Consider the following 12,027-nt stretch of genomic DNA (forward strand, 5'->3'; position numbering starts at 1 on the left):
GTGTGACACCACATGGTATGGAATATCCCTTTGATTGGTTTAGGTCAGCTGCCCTAGTGATGTTTCTCTCCTCACTTTTTGCCCACCCCCTAGGAGGGTTAGAGAAAGGCCCAATGCTGTGCCACTGCTGCTCAGCAGTAGACACAACACTGGTGTGATAACACTGCTGTTCCAGCTACAAGTACAGAGTACGGCACTGTATGGACTGCTGCCAGGAAAGTTAACATTCCAGCCAGACCCAGTACACAGCTGCAAGCCACAAGCCTGGTGATATACTTGGTATGTGAAAAACAAACAAACAAACAAACAAACAAAAAACAAACAAAAACACTAAATCTAGCATGAACTAAACTCTTCAAACTATGTATATCACAGGTGCGTGAACTTCTATGCCCGCTGCTACAAAAACCCTAAATACATTTCACTGAATTTCTTACTCACAGAATCACAGAATGGTTGAGGTTGGCAGGGATTTCTGGAGGAGGTCATCTGGTTCAACTCCCTGCTCTAACAAGGACCTACACAGCAGGTTGTGCAGAAGGTGGTAAAGACTCCACAGCCTCTCAGGGCAGCCTGTGCCTGTGTGCACTCACCCTCGCAGTAAAAAAGTTTCTTTTTATGTTCAAATGGAGGCTTCTGTGTTTCAGTTTGTGCTCCTGCCACTGGGTATCACTGAAGGGAGACATACTCTGTCTTTACAGCCTCCCTTCAGATATTTATCCACATTGCTGAGATCCCCTCAAGCCTTCACTTCTCCAGGCTGAACAGACTCGGTCTTTCCTCATAGCAGAGGTGCCATGAAGGCCAGAGAGTCTATTAAGTGAAGTGACACAGAGCATTTTACAGTTACTCTATATTTTCTGTGAAAGTTTTATCAATATTCTGTGTGGCCTGAAGTGTATACAATGCTCTTAACAATCCAATTGTATTTATCTTTCCTACTGAAAACAAATGTTTTTGTCTACAACATATTGTCTAAACAAAATGTACATGAACTCCATGGTATGCTAATATTTTTTTTTTCCTACTCCCCCCTTTTCTCTCTGAAGAGAGAAACTTAAACTTACCTTTAAAATCCATTACAAAAAGATGCCCCCATAAGCAGTGCTGTTCACAACTTACTGCATCCACTCAGTGCTTATTCAAAGTGCTTATTCAAAAACGATTGATTCATACATACTCACTTGTAAAGATGAGTAGGTAAAACAAATTAATCAAATGCATATTAACACAAAAATCATTCACCAGTAATGATTTAAATATTTAGTAGACCCTATATTGATTAATTTCAGTGGAGATGAAGATAAAAATTCTAATATCTTTTCTATCATTTTCCATGTCCTGAGATGAACATGCCTTCCAAAAAATGGAACAGCTATGTGATGCAGTGAATGCATTTAAAGATTAATGGGAAAGAGGCAAACTATGCTAAGCTTGTATCTGAGAAGTGTGCTATTAGCTTCTACACTTTTTTTTTCCTTAACAACTCTATTTGATTTAACATAGTTGAGGGTGTTTTTTCTAATGTTGCAGCCATGCCAAACAAATCTGTTTCAACAATTCTTCTTTTTTCCTCTTTAAGTTCCTTTGAGGGGCCTTGATTACCCCACCAACCCAACTACTTTGCTTATTCCTCAGAAGATACATTCTGTCTTTTATCCTATTTTACAAGAGAAATATTCTTTCATGTCTACGATTACTCATGTGGTATTTATGTGAGGATGAGGCCAATAGGATTGATACTTAGTTCTTACTTCTGGACCTGTATCGGTCACCCTAACAAACACTGATATTGTTACTTATCTTTGTTCTCTTTCTAAGGAGGTGAACTTTTACTAGGTGTGAGGTGATTCTTTAATGCTGTTTACATCTTCAGCCACAGTTCACAAGATTGATTGTTTTGTATGTGGTATGAAATAATTCAGTCACTCCACAGTTGTTATCACAGTTGTGGACTTTTTTGATCATTATGTTTATACTGTACTATTGGATTTTTAAAGGTGAATGACACCTTTTAACAAGTAAAAGCTTGTAAGTTATACATTTTACTGGCTATAACTATTTAATAAGTCAGTTGCATGCTCATGTTATCTAAAAAACATTACTGCTATAAGTTTTTCTTTGTGTGGAAATGTTATTAAAAATTTTTTAGTTCCTTATTAACCCCCACTTTCCCACTAAGCCAAAGCTACTACCCCCAACAAAGTGCTATGTATCTTTGGTACACTAAAGTATTATTTATTTATTTTTTAAGTATATATGCAATTCTATTTAGAAATGTAGGAATACCAATGTCCTCACTGGCCCCTTACAGTAACACAAAAGTTGCACCATAAATCAGTTTACAAGGAATTTATCCAAATTTTGAATTCCTGCAACACAGCACTTTATTTCTCAATTGTCATATGAGGCCTACTTAACATTGATAAGTTGAGTATTTTATTACCCGAAACTACAGTCAAGGTAATTTAGCAAATCTACTTTCCAGTTTCTGAGATCCTGTAGCTAGGATGCATAGTAACTAAATAGGCTTGTGCTTCTTCTACTTGCATTTATGCCAATACACACTTCAGAAAGTACAAATAGTCATATGGTGAGTTTTTTGTGCTATGAAAAATATAGAACTTCCACATTTAGAAAACCATAACCAAAACCAAAACAAACAAACAAACAGTCACTGACTAAATTTACTGATATTAGTGGTCCTGTAAAAAAATCCATTTGAAAAACAACTTTGTGGAAAATCAGAACAAATATGAACTTACTTTATTGCTTTTTTAGCATAACCTATCTTCACTAGCTGAAAGTGAAAATCTCCAAATACTAAGCATTCCTGCATTTCTAGTTTCTTCACTGCAGAGGAGATCTGGGCTGCTGACAGTCTCCCTCCTCCGCCCTGTAAAAATTTCCCAGATATTTTCCTTAAAGACTCCTCTCCATCGTGTTGAGCATGAAGCCATTGTCAGAATTTCCCTTTGGCTATCCCACATGTGACCAGAACAATTAATTTCTACAGTATTTTGGTCAGTGTATATCTATCTATCTATATAGATATATATACACACACACATATATATATGTATATATAAACATATTTTTCATGTGTTTATAATGCAAATCTCTCACCTGTCGGATTACCATTACTAATATCACAAGACAATATAAAATAGCAATAAAAACAACACCAACAACAAATGTAAACACTTGTTTAAAATCTATATATTTTGTTGGTGGCGGTGGAGGTTTTTCTTTTTGTTTTTGTTTTCTGAAGTTGTTCTTAATTTTTGAGAAATCTTATGTAGAATATATTTGTTCCGCAAATCCACCAGAAAATATTTTGCTGAACCAGTATTTTCTACCATAAAACTGTTTTGATTCATATTTTGCAGGAACACTTTTATTAAAAATATGAGAAAACTGAGAAAATATTAAAGTTAAAAATTCAAGTACAGCAGGGTTAGGGAAATTCAATTTCCACAAACTGTATTTATACTGTAATTCAATAACGGACCCACAAATTCGCTGTAATTCTGTCCTCATTAACTTGGTGCAATGGCCTTCCCTTTCATTGGCTACAAGTTCCAGAGAGCAACCAGGCAGTTTTCCAGTATGGGATCTGGTGTCCTAAGTTTGGCAGAAGTTGCTTTTCAAAATCTCTCTTTTCTATATTTAAATAGGAGCTTAACAAGGTGGAATGTAAAAACCTTAATTACTATGATTTTTTTTATTATTTTTTTTTACTATTATTATTATTATTTTTTTTTTTTTAATCCTCTTGTTTTAGTCCATAGGGGACCGTGCTTCTGGGAGTAGCCTCATCTCTTCATGTTACCCTGAGGTCTACTGTAAGCACTGGAGGTGTCATGTTTCTCTCCACAATCCGTCTCCTAAATTATGGACAGCTTGACATTCCAAGACATTTTAAAGAAATACATCCTCATGGGTATCTAAAAAGTCCTTGTGTTACAGACCTTCTCAAGACCTGTGGAACAGTGATTTTTACTGTAAACCTATATATACCTGTATATATTCTCCAATGACTCTTACAGTTTTCAAATACAACGTAAGTTCAAATTTTGTTAACTTAGTTAACTTTAACACAGTTTTCCTGAGAATTTTCCATGTGCAGAAAGCCTGAAGAAAGAATGAAGGCATCAGCCCAGTCCTAGAAATGTTGGTTTTCTTTTGTACTTTAGCATTAGAAATGAGACCCTTTATTTAACAAATGAATGATTTCATCTCACTACCTATAACTGCATGAATGAATGTTGAATTGCTTATCACAGTATATATATACCCAGATATATCCAAAAGATACACTTTATGTATCTTTAGAAACTCATGAAAACATAATAATTGCTCAGTTGCCCTGTGCATAATAACATTTAAGTAGCTCAGTGCAATACCTCATGGGAAGGAAAGATAAATTTAAAACACAGAATCAAACAAAATCCTCTAGGTTGGAAGAGACCTCCAAGATCACCCAGTCCAACCTCTGACCTAACACTAACAAGTCCTCCACTAAACCATAAGCAAACAACTAAGCTCGACATCTAAACGTCTTTTAAAGACCTCCAGAGATGATGACTCAGCCACTTCCCTGGGCAGCCCATTCCAATGCCTAACAACCCTTCTGGTAAAGAAGTTTTTCCTAATATCCAACCTAAACCTCCCCTGACACAACTTTAGCCCATTCTCCCTCATCCTATCACTGAGCATGTGGAAAAATAGACCAATCCCCACCTTGCTATAGCCTCCTTTAAAGTTCCTGTAGAGTGCATTAAGGTTGCCCCTGAGCCTCCTCTTCTCCAAGCTGGACAATCCCAGTTCCCTCAGCCACTCCCCACAGGACTTGTGTTCCAGGCCCTTCATCAGCTTTGTTGCCCTTCTCTGGACACACTCAAGCACCTCCATGTCCTTCCTGTAGTGAGGGGCGTAAAACTGAACACAGTACTTGAGGTGCAGCCTCACCAGAGCCAAGTACAGGGGGACAATCACTTCCCTAACCCTGCTGGCCACACTGCTTCTTATACAAGCCAGGATGCTGTTGGCCTTCTTGGCCACCTGTGCACACTGCTGGCTCATATTCAGCTGACTATCAACCAATACTCCCAGGTCCTTCTCTGCCAGGCAGCTCTCCAACCACTCATCTCCCAGCCTGTAGCACAACTGATTTCAGTCTCTCAGACTCTCAGCCTCATACTTACCAGTGCCCAGATGCAAGTAAGCAGTCTGCTGAGCAGTCAGGCATAAAGATAATCTTTGGACTGCCAGGCAATCCAGCCAAGGCTGCTTGCAATAACATGGAGGACAGGGGGGCATCAATTTTCAAGCTCCTCCTAATATTTCTGAGTTCTGCATAGGAGCGTGCTGTTTTTAGCTGTATCTCATTATATCATTTGGGGAATAACAGTGGTTAATCTCTCCAGCCTATCTCACCCATGTGAGTCACCAGCATTTAGTCAGTGTCTCTATTTCAAATATGATTGTCCCGAAAATCTGCAGGTAGATACGCACTAGGATTTTGGTGACCCACTGCTACTAATGTCACCAACACATCATTTTTATAGCCCTTCTCCATTCATATCAATATGATTGGTACAATTTTCTGCAGCTGTAAAAAATTCCTGGGTGTCCTGTTTTCACCTGAATTAGAGTCAATTTTCTTCATAGTGGCTGGTAAGATGCTGTGTTTTGTATTTCAGAGAAAAACAATGTTGATAACACACTGATGTTTAGCTGTTGTTGAGCAGTGCTTAAACAAAGTCAGGGACTTTTCAACTTCTCATGCTTCCTTGCCAGTGAGGAGGCTGAGGTGCACAAGGTTGGGGTTTGACAGAACCAGGACAGCTGACCCAAACTGACCAAAGGTATATTGCATACCATGTGATATTATGTGAAACAATAAAACTGGGGAAGCAATTATTGTTCCTTGGGAAACAATAAAACTAGGGGGATGGCTGCTACTTGGGAATGACCTGGGCATTGGTCAGTGGGTGGTAAGCAGCTGCACTGTGTGTCTCTTATAATTATTTTTTTTATTGTTATTTTTTTATTTATTATCATTTTCCCTTCCTTTTCTATCTTATTTGTCCTGTTTTTAACTCAACCCATGCATTTTACCTTTCTCTGATTCTCTCCCCCATCACACTAGGTGGGAGTGAGTGCATGGCTGTGTGGTGTTTAGCTGCCTGCCAGGTTAAACCACAACACTGGGCTTCTATTTTCGTATATGTTGTAGACAGTTTGATACACATTGGGAAAAAAAAGTCAGCTACCTTTTATTATTCCCACTTTCTCATTCTCTATTATTCACCTTACATTATCCATTTTATCCAAGATAAATTTGAAAAAGTTTGTAAGGAAGAAGAAGTGGCATTCGGCTTTAGTAGGACAAGACAGAAAAAAAAAGTAAATCAATGGAATAATGATAAAAAGTAATTGTTTTACTTTTAATGAACTTTATTTATTTATTTATTTTGGTGTGCATTGTCATCATATTCTTCCATTGACTGTCCTGCTGAATAATTTATCAAGGGCTAGCTCTCTGGCTAACTGGTTGAAATGGAGATGACAGCTACATTAAGTACAGATCTTGATCCAGGTTGTACAGTGCAGCAGTTATGGTTGAGAACAGTGGCTGAGTCTCTCCTGAGATTAGCAGCAAAATGATTGATACCCCATAGTTAATATGAAGTCCAGTTCCAGAAGTCTCTGTTATGAGGAAGTAAGGGAGGCTGAAGAAAAATTGACCTGCACAAGAATCAGGCAGATATTTTGAGTAAGTTCATCATGGTAGGAAGAAACTTATTTTTATCACAATTCCACTACAGAGCATGTTTCTTCCAGAGGTAAACACTGAAACACAATGTAAACCAATCAACCAAAAAACAACAAACAAAAAAAAAGACGACACAAAAGGTTTGTGTCATCAATCTTATATTCTGTTAGTAACTTCTAAAGAAAAATTACTTCACAATAGGAAAAAAAAGAAAAAAGAAACAGTTCAAATACTTTATGTTCAGGCCATTAAGTTTATTTAGAAAGTCATTTCAGAACTGTTAGAACAAAATTGGAAAAATATACTGACAAAAGTTTAATAATGCAAACCCTGAAAGACAGATTAAGTCACTAAAAAAACAACCTCTTCAGGCCTTTGTATTGGCTAAGGTTGTTGTCTTCCACAGCAGTCCTGGCATGTCATCCAGTTCTAGATACTGTGGTTTAAATGAATGTAAATTGAATACAGTCTTTCATATGATTCTGCACATCCTTGCAGCCTAGAAGAAAGCCAGCAAGGAGGGGACCAAAGGGAGGCAGGAGCAGAAGCAGTGGAAGGTAGTAAGAGGATGTGAAGTGATGGCAGACCCCAAGTGAGATGTACCCCCATGCAGACTGGAGCAATTACATGAAACATCATTGAATCAAGGAAAAATAAAGGTGTATGGTACCTGCCTGAAGACTGCAAGAGCCTTACTGTAGCTGTGTGGTCCCAACCCACCCACACTCTGTGTGGATCTTTCCTCAAAATTGTATACAATTAATGGGTTCATCAGACAAGTCTTCTGGTTTGTGTGGTCATTTGGGGATCCCAAAAATCCCTTTGAGGATTTCCTTGCTGTTATCATGTGTGTGTTATCTTGACCTGGCATTTTGTTCTGCTTTTCCACATTCACGTGCAGTGTTGCTTGTGTCCTGCAGCACTGTGAAAAGCCCAGAGGCTGCCCCAGTAATGCCATGTTCCATCAGTCTTGGCAAATGTGGGACCTTTCAGCCCCTGTTACTCCCACCTGGCTGAAGGTCTGGTCCCAGCCTTCTGTGTTGGGAAGCTGGGGAAAGAAATGGTCCACCACTGCCTGACACAGGTGCCCTCTGCCCTTGCTGTGGGGCTTTGGCTCCAGCCATGGTCACAGGTGTGTACTTCAGAGCTTTCCTCTGAGATGGAGGGAGCATCTGTTGGCATATGCCTGACTGACACAGCAGCCTGGGCATGATGGTGTCTGGATGGGTCTTATCTAGCATAGTAGATCATGGTGGGAATTAAGATTCATGGCAATGCAGAGGATGCAATAGGAGAGTGTATCTGTAGCCACAGGCAGATATTGTGTGCATCCACATAATATGTATTATGTGCATACACATAATTCTTTGTGAAATAAATTTTAAAAGAATATCTTAAGCATACAGACAAAAACCTTCCTCTTGAATCTGGTGGTCAAGATGCTGATAAACTCTTCTTTCTGTGGCATAAATATCCAAGTCATATGAGTACTACTTCATTTTATTATTGTAAGCAGTAAAAAGTGTGTAGGCTTTTCAACCAGAACTATTTTAGATCTGCACAATGTTCAATTTGTTACAGAATAAAATTGTTTGTGGTTTTGAATTCAATAGTATTATCAGACTGATAAAATCTCTCTCTCTGCAAATAAAATTCTTACTGGTATACTGCAGTCTCAGCAAGGTCTGTCTCTGTCAATTCATACACCAAGTTCAGGTACACAGACTAGAACAAAATGAGTATTTTCTGGAGATTAATTAAATTTTCCTTGTGGATAATGGGCCAGATACCTGTGAACAGTTGAAGTTTTTTTGTTTTGTTTTTTTTTTTTTTTTTTTTCCCTCTATTAAAGCCATGTCTGCAACTAGCACACCTATTCCATGGAAGGATGATTTAGAATGTTTGCTTAGTTCAAGACAGTAAACAAGTATTTTGCACTGATGAGGTTTTGTGTGTGCTCAGTAGAGTTAAAGGAATAAAGAGATTTCATAATCCAGCTAGGTTGGCTGTCAGACATCCATTTATGTAATAAGAGAGGACATGAAATGATGGTTAATGGAATTTATAAACAAACAACAACAACAGCAACAAATGGAGTGGCTATATTCCACCCATGTAACTTGATACCATTTTTCAACACAGTTGAAAATGTACTTTGGACTTTTGAAATATAATGATTTTCCTAAACAAAATTTAGTAGAAAAAAAATCATAGAACAGGACTGTAGCAGACTTATGTTTGCCTGCCTGCCTATATAAATGAAAGATGTGATGAGATTTGTCATATGCTTAACATCTACAACAAGAAAGGTAGCAGGCATATTAATCTGAGAGACGTAATATGCATTGAATTCAATGGTTGCTCGACCTGAACTTTTTCTGTTCCTAAGATCCCAGTTTAACTGTTTCGTGGCCAGTTTCTGACACTATAGACAATTTTGTACGCATAAACTGTTTCAGAGATTGCCTGCTCACCTTCTATATAATTATTTTATTTTACTTTGTTGGCTATTTGAAGTTGGAAGGATTTGTCTGAAAGGTGTAAAATACAACAGGTTGCCTGCACCCGTTAAAGTCAGTACTCAGCTCTACCTGTCTTTATTTTGATATCTAGATCAAAGAACAGAAAACATTATTACAGCACAGCTTGGATGGGCTGCTACTAACCTCATGGCCCAATTTTCCCCGTTTCTTGTCATGCTAACTGTGACTTTAGCTTCAGCCCTAAAGATCCCTTGCCCTGTTTTTGTTATAAACTATGCAGTTTGCATTAGATTATTTGATACCATCTGAGGTCTCTTAAAATAGGCTTTAAATCAGATCAGTCTAATACAAGCTTTTTTGCTTAGGGCAGTGTATTTCAGGCCTATTGGTCAACATAGTAGAGAGGAAAATGTAGGGTAAAGAAAAACAGTATAGAAGGAACCGTAATTGCAAATTCTATTGAATTGAAAAAGGATAAGAAAAGAGGAAGCAATGTTTAGAGAGAAACAAAACTAAGGATTGCTGTTGATGTGGGAGGAACAAAGAAGGCAACAGAAATTTCGCTGTAGAGGTAGAAATGCATAGATTCCAAAGAAAGGACAGTAGATGAGAAAAGTATAAGCAATATAGCCATTTAGCAACCATGCAGTTAATGTGAAATACAGAAAATTAACATTTAGGCAAATAATGAGCAGTTAATCAGTCAGGCAATTAAGCAATAATATGCAATGTCTTATGGCTCCTACCTGTTTCATTAAATTTAGATAGAAAAAGCCAGCTCATTGCTTATTAGGAAATAATTAATGGAGAAGGGAAGTGAACCTAAGATCTTTTAAAAGTAAAACTATTTTGAAGTAAATGAAACAAACAGAATAAGCTCCTAACAGCTGGTTTAGTTTCCATGAGTTCTTTCAATTTGAAAGCAACGTATTGCTGGCATTAGGATGGTGAAGTATGTAGTAGCCTATGAGAAATAAGGGCTGTGGGTTACAACACTGCCAGAAAGCATAACAGATACAGAAAAAGCTGTCTGCCTGAAAGACTAAAGTTTCTCAGACTGATATGATTGCTGTTGAAAGGATAATGAGTAACAGCAGTAAATGTAATGATAAGAGAAGTAGTTTGTAGTTAACATAAAAGGACTTTGAAAATGTTTTCTAAGGACTTTCTGATGTAAATACATTTCTTTTACTTCTGAGTTCATGTTTAGTGGCTTGGTATGTATCTGAAATATTTTAAAATGTTTCATTTGAAAATTATTAGGTAAATTGGCCTAAAAATATGGGCACCATCTTGTTCATGGAGTTATTATTTTAAAATTATTTGGGAAAATAACTTCAGAAAATGCCATGTCAGACATTTATTTACTTTTTTTTTTTTTTTTTTTTTTTAAATATCACCTGTAAATGTTGTGAGTATCTGAAACATATGAGAGATTAAAAGAATTGGTGTTGTAAACTGGTAGGAGTGAAAAACCAGAATCTCCTAAACAACTCATTTAACATAACATGAAGCCAGGCAGCATTTCCTTTAGTGTGAATATGTTTATATAATTGATTATCACAAAACATATCTGCCTCATCTTCTGGCATTACCTTCCTTAAATAACACTTACATAAGTTACTGTAGTCACTACAAATAGCAAACCTAGTGCATATTGCATTTTAAAATACTCTCTCTGAAAACAGCTCGATCTTATGGCTTTCTATTGTTGCTTTAACAGGTGCTCCCAGACATATATCTTAGGTAAAAATTAAACTGGTAACTCAGATTCAGTATTTTACTTGCAAATAAATTAAACTCCTTGAATGATTGTCTTTCCTCTTCTGCATGATTCAGTTGAATGGAAATAACATATGGAAAAGAGATTGAATTCAAACATATGGATTACTTAAACATTGCAAAGTGGCAGAATGACAGTAATTAGTACAAACAAACAGGGAAGACAATGTGCCCAGGTATATATTTGAAATGAAAGACAAAGCCAGACTGAAAGAATCATCAAGCAGCTGGCGTAATAATTACAGTCCTTGGATTTCTCATGCTTGCTTCTGTTTCAAGGACAGGACTTCTAATCTAGACCTTAATAGAATATAGTGTTTTATTTTGTACATGGGGATGTACGCTTGGCATATTTTTGCATACATTTTGTGGCAGTGTCAAAACACGAATATCAGAGATCTAAAGGGCATAAATTATTTGCTTTGATTCTACCTATCACTGCCCAACCATTTGTTTGTTTTCATAGAATCAAACCCTTTACATAGACTAATAAAGCCACAATCTGTGGTGCAATTTTTCCAAACTTCAAGCAAATTGTACTAATGAAACTTCATCCTAGTATTTTTAAACTCAGGCATATGGACAGGTGTAAATGAAAGAAATTTTCCGTTTTAAAATATGGAAAAAGCTGATTCCTGTAGCGTAAGTACTCAGAGCATGCTGCATCACGAACAGAAACCAAGACCTTTTGCCAATAAAGATATATCCAAGCTGATTGAAACAGGAAACTCAGAGCATCAGCACTACCAAAATGTGTTGTGAAAAGCTTGTTACATTCAAAAATAAGTTTTGGCATTTGTGGCATTAAAGCATTTTCCTTGATTTCCACAAGGAACTCCAAGGCATGCCTTTGCAGCCCAGCACAATGCTCTGTGGTCCTTCTGCCAGGGTCCAAGCAAGCTGCATGGATCAGTGTTTACCTGAATAGGCACAGTAGCTTAACTGAAAAAGTTGTACAAGTGCAGTAGCATGGGTTAACAG

This window comes from Netta rufina (assembly GCF_964035555.1).
Source record: "Netta rufina genome assembly, chromosome: 1".
Lineage (NCBI taxonomy): Eukaryota > Metazoa > Chordata > Aves > Anseriformes > Anatidae > Netta > Netta rufina.